This window comes from Eptesicus fuscus, chromosome 4 (assembly GCF_027574615.1).
Source record: "Eptesicus fuscus isolate TK198812 chromosome 4, DD_ASM_mEF_20220401, whole genome shotgun sequence".
NCBI lineage: Eukaryota > Metazoa > Chordata > Mammalia > Chiroptera > Vespertilionidae > Eptesicus > Eptesicus fuscus.
Window position 1 is genome coordinate 54,223,770 of NC_072476.1, and position 14,013 is coordinate 54,237,782.

The window sequence follows — 14,013 nt, forward strand, 5'->3', positions numbered from 1 at the left end:
TGTGTGTATAAAATAACTGGGCATTATACATATATCTATATGTGTATTTGTATATATGTAACATCATGACAAACATATTAAGTCCAAGTAGAAGTGAGGATGTTTTCCTTTGAAAGGGGCTGATATATATTTCACTCGTTTGAGAACACTGTGTGTATCTCATGAACTGCATAAGCATCCTAGCACATAAATTTAAGAAAAAAAAATGGTTGCTATCTCCTTCTGCTCTATTCACAAACTTGCTTATTGATGGACAATACCAGTGTAAAACCATCATGCTGAGGATGATTGCAAAAGGAAGACCATTTCCCCATACCTTCACATTCCAAACAAAGTGAATTTTGTGGTTTTCAAGTTTTGGTAAAATGGGGCTACTGGTTTATACTGAAGATTTAAAGAAAGCATTAGAAATATTCTAGGTAAGGTATCCAACATTTAATAATAATAAACCTAATGTTTAGATACTAAGCATTTAGCCATGTGGCCAGGCATTTGGTATGCATTTTACATGCATAAAACATTTTATATGCATCACCTCAAAGAATAATGACAACCACCACAGTATATGAAACAGGTACCAGCATATTCTGTTTGAAAGATGATCAAGCTAAGGCACTGAGAGGTTCAGGTTTGGTAGCTAGTAAGAGGCCGAGCCAAGAACTGACCCAACTGTCCAACGCCAGGAAGCTAGTTTTCTTCTCTACATAAAACTACCTCAATAAATAGAAGCGATTATTATGATACTGATGTCCACATTTTACAGAATGAGAACACATAAACATTTCTTTTAAACCCAGTCACAGACCTTCTAGTGAACCACAGCCTGCAAGGGGGCCTCTGAGCCACGCGGGTCATAAACTTTTCCAGAATTCCTATTTTTCAATTGGCATTAGGCTTCTCTATAAAATCTGGAGCATACAGTGTAACTTTGTTCTTGAAAGGCTTCAAAATTCTAGCTGACAGCAGTGTAAACATCAATTTCCTTTTCTCAGGATGCTAAAGGGTCACTCCCCGCCCTCGTCTTTCCTCCCTTTGTGTTTCTGAGTTGAAAACTCTGAAAGAAGCCACTGGAGGCATAGGTACACAGTGCTTATGGGAAGGAGCCAAAAATATGGTCACCACCAAGTTTGTTGTTCAGATTTAAAAATGCTTCGTTAACATTACAAAGTTGATGAGTTTAAATCCCAGAAGGGTTATGCTTTAAAAAGTAAAACTACTTTCTTCCCATCTTCTGTTTCCCCTATTAAGAGTGTAGCACTAACAAAGATTTCCAATTTCATTACGACCTGGCAAATGGGTTTATTTTCATTTTTAAATGGCATCTGAAATGGTAATTAAAATAGAACTCTAATATTTAGAAATGAAAAAAAAAATAATTGGGTGATATAGTTCCAAACCACCCTTAGAACTTATCCCCCTCAAATTGAGCACCAGTAGTTCCCTCTTATCTGTGGGGGATACATTCCAAAGCCCCAGAAGATGCCTAAACTGAGGATAATAATGAATGCTTTATACAGTATGCTTTTTCCTATGCATACATTCCTATGATAAAGTTTAAGTTACCAGGTAGGCACAATAAGAGTTTAATAATAACTAAAAAGAAAATGGAACAATTATAGCAATATACTGTAATAAAATATATATATATATATATATATATATATATATATATATATATATATATATATATGGTCTCTCTCTCAAAATGCCTTACTGGACAGTACTCACCCTTCTTGTGATATGAGATACAGTGCCTGATGAGATTAAGTGAAGTGAGTGACATAAGCATTGTGACAAAGGGTTAGGCTACTATAAGTGATACTGTTCTCATAATCTGGTTATTATTAACAAGAAAGGACTAAAGAGGAGACTAGATAAAGTAGACAAGCCATTTACACAGCTTTGCCAGGAACCTGCAGCTAACATTCTCCAAGTCTGTTCCCCACAGATCACTGGGGGAAAGGACTGGACAATAGACACATGCTGAGTAAGGTCTGGGTGATGTGGTAAGGTGCTTATTTGTCAGTCACACCTGGGAACAAGTCAGTGGCCACTGAAGAGTGAATATTTAAACTCCTGGACAAAGGAGCACTCTCTTGGCTCTCTCTCTCTTGCAGCTTGTCCCTGGCCCCTGGCCACTTTACTAGGTAAAGGGGTAAAGGTCAAGCAGTAAATTTTTCACACAAAAAAAAAGTCCACATAAAGGTTATATGAATAAGCACGTGGGTTGCATATTTTTTCCATTCACATCAGTACAATAACTGAACATGCTATTAAAATTTGGAAGAAAAATTATTGGGTGTTAATTGCTTCTCTTGATTGGCCCTCTCTGCTCTAATTTAAACCATTTAAATTAACAGGACTTGCAAAACTCCAAAATAAATATGTATGAACATTTAGAATTTCATACAAATGTTTTTATATCTCAGGGAAAATATAAGGAATTCATTTTACCAATTAGATATGTAAGAGCAAGTTTTCTGTATGACATAGGGCAAAATAAGTGAAATACTTGGTAAAAAATATCTCACTAATTTACCTCTACAAATCATTCTAGTAGCACAGTGCTTGTGATTATCCCTTCTAGTATTTGTATTGAATCAGGGTGCTACAGGCTGAATTCTGTGCCTTAAAAAGACGTTAAAGTTTTAACTTCTAGTACCTGTGAATATGACCTTATTTGGAAATAGGATCTCTGCATATAAACAAATTAAGATTAGGCCATTAGGATGGGCTGCAATCCAATGACTCTCTTCTTATAAAAAGGAAGAAGCCACAGAGACACAGAGGAAAGGCAGTGTGAAGACCCAGAAAGAATGTCACCCACAAGCCAAAACGCCTGGAGCTAAGAAGAGGAATGGCACAAACGTGCCCTCACAGCCCTCGGAGGGAACTGTGACAAAAAGAAAATTTGTGTTGTTTAAGCCATCCAGATTGTGGTATTTTGTTACTGCGGCCCTGGAAACTAATACACATGCTGTGCATTGAGTTGTCCCAAGCTCACATGGCATGGCTAAAAGCTCAAGAAGCCTCGCAGAATTCCTGCAGCACATGTGTGATTCCATGCTGTATGAATTAGTGTGAAAAACCTGCAGTTTAGAGGAGGATGTAAAATACAATGTCTTGCATGTGTTGAAAACATGTTCTCTGGGCTTTACTTCATTCATTTCTTAACTACACCATCAATGAAATAGGGGATACTTATAATCATCTTACTGACAAGGACAGAGAGTTGAATATTTTGGCCAATGCATACATATACACATGGCAGAGCTAGTATTGGTGCCAAATCTCTTCTAGGAAGAAAGTATGCAATCATAAATATTTTAACTTGGAACAACAGTGGCTCTTTACAGTAGTGCCTTTTCAAGTGACTCAGGAAGAAAATAATTATAGCCCATCAACTGATCCAGTGATCAAGGTAGGATGGAATAAATTGGAAAAAAAAACAACCAACAACTGGTAGACAAGGTTAACTCATAGCTTGTGAACCTGGCCTTGAAGAAAGAGATAGAAGTAGACTAACAGGCAGGAAAGAGGCACCAAGGTGATAAATGTAACACCTAGGTGATGAATGTAACACCAAGGAGAAAAACAGTAAATTATCTAGAAGGCCTATACAGAATTGGAGGAAGGCCTTCAACTGACTGATTGGAGAAGTTCAGTGAGGTTTGTATTGGGAAATGCAGTTAATATAAGGAAAGGGCCCTTCCATCTGTGATGATCAAAAGGTCATCACAGACCCGCTGGACTCGGAGTTATCACTGTCAGTTCTTCAGCAGGGTGCCATGTGATGAAAGAAGCTGTTCCAGCTGCAGCGTTAAAAATAGTGTAGTGGCAGAAGCAACCTGAGACTGCGGTTGGTGCAGTATGTGGTTAGGACTAAAGAGAATATAATGAATCTCTTTAGATGCTTTAAGCTTCAACTACTGGCAAGGCATCCTTGACACCTGTCCTTCCTCCCTCCTTTCCATATTTGCAGGTATAGTGGCCTTCTTGGTATTCTTTGAGGGTGAGGTGTCCTTTTCCAGCCTCAAGACCTTGCACTTGTTCCCTCTCCCCCTCCTTCATTTGGGTCTTTGCTGAAATACCACTTCTTCAGAAAGGTCTTTCTTAACTACCCTGGAGAAGAGGACACTCCTCTGTCGTTCTCCATTCCCTCCTCAGGTTTCGTTTTCTTTATAGGACTTACTTTTATCTAAACTGGAAAAGAATGGGACCAAGAGAGTCTGTTTCATTAAAGAACTAGACAAGCACCAGTTCAAACAATTTGCTAAAACTATATAGTTATGAGTTAGGTAATGACAGCAACTAGGTGAAAGGTTACATTTACATATCCTATTAACAACTCCTTGACTCATCAGTCTCCCTGGGAACATCTATCTACGCAAGGAAACCATTCAAACTTTCCTATTTGGCACTTCACTTTATAAAAATTCTCCAAAAAGTCCTTCGTCCCCTGGAAAATGCTTTAAAGACATTTCACTGTGGTTGATTAGGCATACAGTAATAGCTAAGTGAGGCAAGGGCCATGGAGGAAAGGGCCTATTATAGAAAGAACTCACTTTGCTCCTGATTAAAGTCACTCATGTGCAACTTGAGGAAATCTACACACTGAAGAATTCTGAGCACCACAGGAAATCATGGGTTAAAGGCCGAGGCCGAATCTGTAACCTTCATTGTTAATGTTTTAATCACCTAACACTGGAATCTATGCTCTAGTGGGGGCTCATTCTAAGTTCTCTGGAAGAAAGAGCTTACTAGTTTTTGTTTGTTTGTTTGTTTGTTTCTCTCAGGCTTCTTTTAAAATAAGATGTAACACTGACATGCATGAAAAGCAATCGAGTATCATTTGCTTTCATTTGAACCCATCAGTGACTCATGCAATAAACAGCAAGGCTCCTGCGTTTGTTTCTGAGGTCACACCAACAATTTCCACTGCATACTCCAGTTTTACTGGAGCCAGTTTTCCAAAGCAGATTTACTACACCCTGCCTGAGGAAGGACTGCATGAAACCGGTGAAAATTCTGATCTTCAGAAATACAACAGACAATGATTATTTCCAATTTCATGCTGTTTGTATGAGGAGAATGGAGGCACAAGGAAAGAACTGTGCCAAACAAAATTGAAAGAAAACACTGAAAGCAGGCTGAACAACTGAAGTTACCAGATTTGGTTGGGGGAACAGGAGAGGGGAGACTGTAGGGGGGATGACCAACCTTTTTCACCCCTACAGAAATAAAATATTAAAATTCACAATTTAAAAAAAAAGACATTTACCAAAGCAGCACTGAAGCACTAAATGGAGTGAAACCTCACTAATGAGAAATGTATGCAAGGGACTCTACATTGGTCCAGACACTAACAGCACAAGAGTCAGAATTTACTGAAATTGAAGAAGTATCTGTAGACGTTTCTTGATGCAATTAGTAGTGCAAACAAGAAGTATATGTTTAACCTACACAAGTTTTCTTTAAACACCATAGAATCCACCAGTTACATGCAAACAATCATCCTGCTACTTGGAAATTAACATATCTCTTTACAAAAGTTCCCCTCAAAGACTTCTAAAAGGTAGCAGCGTTAGCAGGGTCTGGGTTATGTATGTTAGCACTCAAAAATAATAAATTCAACTTTCAAACTATCCTAAAATTCAGATTTTTAAAAACCTCTAATTAGTCTTCATGCAAATAAACTTTTACCGCACTAGAAATAAGTACTATTTTAAAGCAAATTTCTTTGGCACAGGTAAATATAATTCTTAATATCTTAAGTTTTCGTTAAAGCTCTTTCAGCCACGGAAATAGACGGCTGTAGTACAATTCTTTAATAAGGGCCTCTGCCTTCGTTTAAAAAAATCTCTACCTCCATCTTTTATTTTACTTATGTTAAAACTACTGACTAAGCAGTCAACCTCACATTCAATGCAGGTAAAATATATATATATAAAAGCCTCTCTATATATAAAAGCCTAAGCGACCGTCGCAACTGAAACAACCAAATGGATGACCAAACAGGCTGTGTGGGGCGACCAGGCCGGCAGGGGGTTAGTGAGGGATGACCAAATGACTGAACAAGCAGGCTGCGTGAGGTGACCAGGTCGGCAGGAGAGTTAATGAGGGCCAACCAAACGACTGAGCAGCGGGCTGTGTGGGGCAACCAGGCTGGCAGGGGGGTTAGTGAGGGACGACCAAACGACTGAACAGCAGGCTGCGCGGGGCAATCAGGCTGGCAGGGGGGGCAGTTGAGGGCAACCAGGCTGGCAGGATGGGGCAATGAGGGACCACCAGGCCAGCAGAGGGGGGCAGTTGGGGGCGACCAGGCCAGCATGGGGGGCAGTTGGGGGTGACCAGGCCAGAAGGGGGGGGCAGTTAGGGGCAATCAGGCAGGTAGGCAGGTGAGCAGTTAGGAGCCAGTGGTCCCGGACTGTGAGAGGGATATCTGACTGAGGGATGTCCGACTGCCGGCAGTCGGACATCCCCCGAGGGGTCCTGGATTGGAGAGGGTGCAGGCTGGGCTGAAGCCCCCCCCCCCCCATGCATGAATTTTGTGCACCGGGCCTCTAGTAAAAAAATAATAAATAAACTGCCCTCTGTGGCTGCAGCTGCTATTGGCTGGGCCTATAAAATGACAGAAATAATGACAGAAACAATGTTGTGCTTTCACTTCCCAGTACTTGTGGTCTATGCCCTCCCCAAAATGAGCTTCCCCCTTGTGGCAGGGAAATGGACCTGCTGCTGTTACTGTTTCTTGGCACTGTCCTGCACCTCTACTGTGTCATTTAAAATTGTGCTTTCCAGTACGCCTTTTTTTTTCTTTTTTCTTTTTGAGCCCAGTTCCTTCTTGTCTCGAGGCTGACCTCTTGCACTCCCTGAACAGGAGCCATTTGGAAATCGTGTTGCTGCCCTCCCTCCTTTCTGTGAGTTCCGGCGGCACAGCTGGGCTGCAGCAGGCCCTGCGTGGGTGCTGCTGGACTGGTCCTGCTCCAGGATCACGCTGTGAATGTGTCGCTCTTGTCCTTTTATGTTAAGCATGGCTGGTAGATGAGCTGAAGACAGTGTTCAGAAGTTCAAGCTCCTTTGGGCACAGATCCTAATCTCAGTCACACATGATTTTGAGGAAAGCCATATATATGTAGAACTTCTGTTTCCACATGGCCCCAGTCTGCTTAGTCTCCAAACTGACACTGTAGATGCTTTTCTACTCCCCACCCCCCAACAGGCCTGAACTAAATACTGTACTTGTTATCCAAACTGAAATATTTCCTTTACATAAAGAAACTCCTGTGAACCTAACACGAAAATAAGCATCCTTTTTATGGTGTCTAAATCAACCACCTCGACTCACCCAAGAATACACGAGAAAATCTAAACCTTTGTTCAGCAACATCTGATAGAACTTTCTGCAATGATGGCCATGTTCTATAACTGCTTTGCCACTACAGTAGCCACTAGCCACACATGGCTATTAAGTACATGCAATGCAGCTAAGGTGACTGAGGAATGAACATTTTCTATTTTAATTAATTTACACTTAGACATTGTGGCTGGTGGCTGTAAAGGATATTAGAGTTTACCCTACTTGCAAGTGAACAAATAAGCATGCCACAGCTTCATGGATGCTGGGAGAAGGCATGTAATTCCTGGGGCGGAGACAAAGGACTACATTACTCACAGAAATAGTAGCAGGAGTATTAGCATAGTTGTGCCAGTTCTCTGAAGCCTAATTCCCATAGTATGAGGTGAAGAAGGGTAGGTGACACCTACACACTAAATGATTTGCATTACAGAAGGGGAACCTAGCTTAAGAGTACCCAAATCTTTTACACTAGACAGGAAGCCTACTTGCCCTTTGCTCCAGAGGAAAAACTACCTCTATTTTCCAAGGTTGTCTGCTATGTACCAGTAAGTGTCCTTGAATAGACAGTTTAGAACGAAAGCAGTCAGTGCCTCTGCAATGCCTCTGCTCACAGAAACCTGAGTGATTAATGGAGAATTACCTCCAACAGTGGAGGCATCATACACGTCTCCGAAACCCACCCGTCTCTCCCTATCCTGCTCAAATACCTGGCTTTTAGTCATATTTATTTCTTGCTCAGACCATTACAATAGTTTCCTAAATGGTTGTCACCACAGTCTGTTCCCAGGCATTCTATTCTCCATACAGTAGCCAGAATGTTCCCTGTAAACACAAATCTCATCATGTCACTCTTGTTTCAGTCTTTGGTGTCACCCGTTGCTTTCAGGATTAACCCAACTCTCCTCAGCCGGCTCCACAGGCCCTGAATGACAGAGCTCTGCCCATACCTGTGGGCACTTCCCTTGCCTCCCCTTCTAAGATGCATCCTTTTAGCCACATGAGACCTTTTTCATTTCCTTAAAGGTAGAGGTCATAAAGTGGTAGCCCTGGGTTGAATTCCAACTACAAATTGGCTCAGACAATCATTTAAAACGCATTTGGGCCATTTCACACTTTAGGAGATTTCACTTTTATAAAAAATGAATTTTAAGCTCTTCTTTAGAAATCATGGCATCTGAAGATACCTGGCCTGCAACCGAACCTGACAATACTTGGCTGGAACTGAGTATCTACTGTTCCGTTAGACAAAGCCTGGGTTCTCCAGGTTGCCACACTGCTCTCTCCTAAGGCCATTTATTTATTCTTCTACGTTATTTACCTGACTCCCATCCTAATGTATCATGCTCGGTTCCCCTTGGTCTGGAACACTTTCCATTCTCCAACTTCTTCACCTGCTGTCACTTATTCTTCAAGTCTGAGTGTATTCATGGGAAGTTTTCTCTGACTACCACCAACCCTAATTAGGATGACATGATGCACCACATGACAGCCATCCATCCAGGGGCCTATCACCCCATCCCACCTGTCTTGAGTGGTTCTCTGCTTTACCCCCTCATGGAACAAAGCACATAAGATTGCAATTTTCTGTTCTCTCCCCAGACTTCCAGATCATAAGAGAGTGACTCTGTCTTGTACACCACTTATACTAGTACATAGAAAGAGGCCCAATACACATAGGAGGAGCTCAATAAACACTTGTTGAATAAAGAAATTAAACAAAAGTTAGCTGAGGAATTGACAATTCAAAATATTTCAGATCTGTGTGTTTATGTTTTTATGTATTTTTTTTTAATTTGGACATTTAAAATGTCATCTCCCCACCTTCAAGAAACTGAAATAACTACTTGAGTAGTAAACACATAATAAGCAACCAGCAATATGTAAGCACTTGATATCAATTAGTTCATTTAATCATTACAACAGTCCACTGAGCTAAGTATGTCTATTATTTCCATTTTGGATATGAGGAAACTGAAGACTAGGGAGGTTAAAAGTAACTTATGCGGGGTTATATGACTAGTAAATGCCTGGGCAGAACTCCAACCTAGCTCATCAGAACCTGAAGCCAAAATTTTTAGTCATATACTTTAATAAATGTGAGATTTTAAATGTAGCCTGGATAAAAGACCACATATAAAAGGAGAAACTATAGAACTATTTACTAGGCAATTGAAATTATAGTTCCACTCTTGACACTAACTAGCTAGCTGTTCAACCTTAGATAAGATGGTCTTATTCTCAAATCAGTACAGTAACTTGTAGAAGATAAAGACGACTGAAACTTCTCTCAAGAGACTTCAGAGTACATGACACTACCACCTACCTTATGCAGAGCCCTTTTTTAAAGCTATTTGTATGTGCTTTTAACAATTAACTTTTACTGGCTAAAGGAGTTACAGGGGTGAAGAAAGTTCTTATACATGAAAGAAGCTTTCTGGCTTAATATTCTTATGATACCAAACCACACGGTTTTCAAGGCAGTGACAGGATCTTTAATCTCATTTCACAAAGAGGAAAACAAAGATTCAGAGCAATAGGCCAAGTGTAATGTTAACTTCACATTCCTCATGCTGTCCCTCAAAGTGCCTTGTTTCACTGTGTGAGCTGAATCAAAGTTCTCAAAGCCCAGTACTGTATATAATAAAGACTAAGCAATTCTACACATATCCAACAGATGGAGGGATTCTTCAAATAAGCAGAAAAAAAATCAGAGATGTCATTGAGTTACAACACATACAACCTAATCCGGTTAACCTTTTCCAGGTGGAATTCATGCCCATCCCTTGCGCCAAGCCAGATTTTATTTTTAACAGCTAAAAACAAAAAACTCTCAGTAAGAATCTTTTAAGTCAAATTTCCAGAGTCAATCCAGGGCCCGTCAGCCCATTAGGGTTCAAGTTTCAACTTACTGAAAATATTACATTCAATCTCTATTTTTTTCTATGCATTATAACATAATTTCATTTTTCAAGGAGTGGAGAAAAAATTGCACCCATAAATTGACTTATTAACTTAAGTTAGAATTGCAATTTCTACAGCTTTCAACATTTGTTACCAAATCATACATGGATGAATGTTCTTCTGAGCTTTCATTTTAAAAATAAAGATTTTATTTCCAAGTATGCCTCCCATTTTAAGTAGGAGCATTTGAAATTTCATTTCAGAAAACACGAGCTTAGCTAAACGTATTATTAGTTCACTCTATTAAGTAGATTCACTAAATAATTATCTGACAGGGCCTTCAATAATATATTCTTCCCATCATTCTACTTGCCACATGTAGTCATTAGAATATACTTAATGTCATAAAAATATGAAATAAAAATATTAGTCTCTAAGTTGGATTGGCAGTCCCTTTAGACTTTGAGTAAGGAAGATATCAGTTTTCTAGATTTATCTTTAAAAGTGCAACACTGCACAACACAGGAACTCATGAACTGTCTATTAAATCAGGAGTTCGTGAAAGGACTTAACTATTTAATATCAAGTCTAAAGCTGACTTCATTAGTCCACTTACTAAAGCCGACTTTATTAGTCCACTTTCTTCATAAAATAATTAGAATAGTGCTAAGAACGCTTGTGCCTGTGATTTTAAGTTGAAAATTTTACAAATGATAGGGCACGTGTTGGTTGTTTGAGCTAAATAGCTGAGGTTTACAAAAATCAAGGTCTACTTCCTGAGTTGTTTAAAATTAAAAGCAAATACCAATTTGCACTTAAAATGGAAAAGAGATAGTAAAGATTGGTAAACACCTAAAGCAAACACCTAATAAGTTTATTTCCAAAGACTGGGGCCAATATTGATCTGCTATTTGAATTCCTGTAACCATAGAAAGATGCAAGGTCCAGCTGTGAACACAGAATTAGGTGGGGAATAGATGATTTCAATACTAATGACCAGATCCAGAAACAGGAGTCTTTTATCCCAACAAAGCTACTGACCAAATCAGGTAGAGACATCTCTTAGAAGGATCGGACCTCAGAGGATTAGAACACAGGACCTGCCGTCAGGCAACTTGAGAAGACCAGAGACGGCGGTCAAAACAAAATCAAGTACTAAGATCCTTAATTCATTCCACTGGGATGGTTGGTTACAACCACCCTCAGCATGGGCAGAGCAGGCGCGCCTTTTGCAGCCAAGAACACAGAGGGGCCAAAAGGCCATACTAATGGGAAGGAGACTGAAACAGGGCAGAAATCCCTCTTTAACTCCAAGCGGCGGATACTTTCCATCCTGCCTCTGCGATCACCCTTGGCCGGCGCATTCCACTCCAAGGCTGGCAAAAGGGCAGGAAGGAGAGCAGAGCTGGCAAGACCGGAGGTGAGGAGGACCGGAGGGGTGAGTCACCCCTCGCGAACTGGTCGAGGCCGAGCTGGTGGCGACAGGGATGAGGGAGAGGTTTGGGGAGCGCGAGGAAGGCTCGGTCCCCGCGACCCTCCCTGGCCGCGGCGCTGGATTCCCCGCGACCCGAGCAGCCCGGGAGGAAATCCACAACCGCCTCTGGCGCCGGGCACCGTGGGAGCGGAGGTGGCAGGATCCCCGTCCCGGCCCCGCAGCTGCCCAACTTGCTGAACCCCCTTCCGCGTCCCCACCCTCACCCTTAGCCCTGCCCGCCCCGCGGCGGCGACACCCACCTGCGCGGCCGCGGGCACTGGCTCAGCCGGGACGGAAGCCCGAGCCTGCGGGCGGCGGGCGGCGGAGCGGGGCGCGGCGGGCGGAGTTAGTTGGAGGCTCGGGCTCCAGGGCGGGGACAGGCTGAGCACGCGGCGCTCCCTCCTCCCGGCGCGCGCGGCCCAACCCCGTCCGCCGCTCGCCCCGGACTCCCCGGGACAGCTCCCCGGCCCTCCCCCGGGAGGCGCCGCGGCGCCCCAGCCCGCCCCGCGCTCGGCGCCAGCGCTCCGCCCCTGCCACCCGGCGCGGTGGCCGCGGGGCTGGGAACGAGGTCCCCGCGGTCACCTCCCAGTCGCTGGCGGCTTCCCGGGGTTTGGACTCACGTGCGCGCAGGAGGTGGCCGGGAGCTGGAACTCTCGCCCGGGAGCCCCAGGGGAGGGGGTGGAGGCCGGGCCTGAGAGTCTGGCTCCCTGTGCTCCGCCCCGGTCCCACGTCCCGAAATGTAGCCCTGCGAGGCGGCCACGCCGGCTGCCCGGGGAGAGGCCGGAGAAAACGCCGACTCTCCCTCTGCCCAGCGCGGGTGGGAGGACATTTCCCGTCCCGGGTTGGGGACTCCGGCAAAGAGGGTGTGCAGAACTGCCAGGCGGGGCGCCGGGGTTGAATCTGTGAAAAGGGGACACGTCCATTCACAGACTCACCCCGCCGGGCCCCTGGATTCAGGCCACTTGGCTCAGGTGTTCTTAGGGCTTCCTTGCTGGCACCCCTGGCCTGGGGGACCCTTCCTGACCCCTGACCTAGCTTGTCTTCCCACCTCTGCCTGCACCATCCCTTTTTTTCCCTAAAACCTTTTTATTTTAAGTCGGCACTCGACCGCTTCTCCCCTAAACTGCAGACAAGAAACCCAGAAGCCAACTCCCTCCCCGCCTCATCCCAAAGCAGGAGAAAACCGGGATCTGGCAAGTTCCAACCGTGAGGTTTTTATACCCAAATGGCTTAAAGCGGTGTTACTGACCCCACACACAAATGGATATACATTTACTTCGAGGGTAGGTGTTTGTCACTGCCTTTAACCCCCTGCTTGAGTGTGCTCACCGCGCCTTTTCCTCTCCAACTCCACCTGCCTTTCTTGTCCCCAAGTCTCACCCTCCTTTCTCCCAACCTCTCCCACCCCAGCTCCTAGCAGGAATCCTTAGCACAGGGCCTCGGCGCCGCCTCCTCCTGGGGTCTTCCAGTGGGGGTGGGGCCGGGAGCAGGCTGGGAGGAGGGACGCTGAAGAAGATGAGGAAGAAGCCAGTGGACTGAGGGCAAGGAAGGAAAGGGGAACCTAATGAGTACGCGGGAGAAAGGCTGTAATTAGGAGACAAGACCCTCCAGCCTTAAGGGAACTCTCAGAAAGAAAAATTTCTCTGTAGGGAAACCACCTTTGCTTGCATGGTTGGATGGCCTCCCAACAGAATTCCCAGCAAGCAGCGGAGAATCGTGGATAAACTTCGGGACCTAGAGCATGCCTTCACCTGCCCCACTTCCCAAACTCAATTCCAAGGAAGGCTGATGACCTCCAAGCTCTTGGCCAATGATGATAAATTCATTCTGGGAAGTGATGGTCACTGACAGGATGCAAGGAAACAGCTGGGTCAGTTTACATCTCACAGGCTATTCTACTTTAGTCATCCCCCAAGGCCGCTCGCAAGCCACATGCGGCTCTTTGGCCCCTTGAGTGTGGCTCTTCCACAAAATACCACAGCCTGGGCGAGTCTATTTTGAAGAAGTGGCCTTAGAAGAAGTTTAAGTTTAAAAAATTTGGCTCTCAAAAGAAATTTCAATCGTTGTACTGTTGATATTTGGCTCTGTTGACTAATGAGTTTGCCGACCACTGCCCTAAGGCCTTTATTCCTCCCTCCTGACCTGGGTTAACTGAGGCAAACACTTGGGACCCTCCCTTAAATAAGAAGTCACTTTTGGTGAGAGGAGAAGCAGATGGGGAGGGACAGGAGTATGAAGGCTGTGGTGATGGTTATTTTTAAGCTCTATTCCGTGCATT

The 14,013-nt window shown here is 43.7% G+C and overlaps 1 protein-coding gene across 13 annotated transcripts in view; it reads right to left on the minus strand.

The window, feature by feature from the left end:
* Positions 1-12,379, minus strand: part of PAM (peptidylglycine alpha-amidating monooxygenase) — a 268,465-nt gene extending 256,086 nt beyond the window's left edge. For 4 of the 13 annotated variants that reach the window (XM_054715027.1, XM_028149822.2, XM_028149821.2 and 1 more), the window contains exon 1: positions 11,996-12,170. The gene's annotated coding sequence lies outside the window, so the exon portion shown is untranslated. Of the gene's footprint in view, positions 1-11,995; positions 12,172-12,355 lie in introns of those variants that run through there. The other 9 variants (XM_028149816.2, XM_054715030.1, XM_028149814.2 and 6 more) reach the window with 4 other exon arrangements.
* Between the last annotated feature and the right edge of the window lie 1,634 nt (positions 12,380-14,013).